This window comes from Penaeus monodon, chromosome 33 (assembly GCF_015228065.2).
Source record: "Penaeus monodon isolate SGIC_2016 chromosome 33, NSTDA_Pmon_1, whole genome shotgun sequence".
In the NCBI taxonomy this organism is placed as follows: domain Eukaryota; kingdom Metazoa; phylum Arthropoda; class Malacostraca; order Decapoda; family Penaeidae; genus Penaeus; species Penaeus monodon.
The window spans coordinates 6844076-6844297 of NC_051418.1; positions in this window are offsets into that span (position 1 = coordinate 6844076).

The window sequence follows — 222 nt, forward strand, 5'->3', positions numbered from 1 at the left end:
GAAGAAGAATAATTAAAATATTTGAAAGGACATCACCACAAAAAAAAAAAAAAAAAAAATCATCACCACAAAAGGCATTACAAAAAAAAAGCGTCACTTTCACTGTAAACACTTCACATCACAGTCACCATCACTGCGACCGAGAAAGTCCAAGAGCAGTGCCAAGAAAAATGCAAAAGGAGAAAGTACGATGACAAGAGACAAGAAGAAAGACGAGTAATG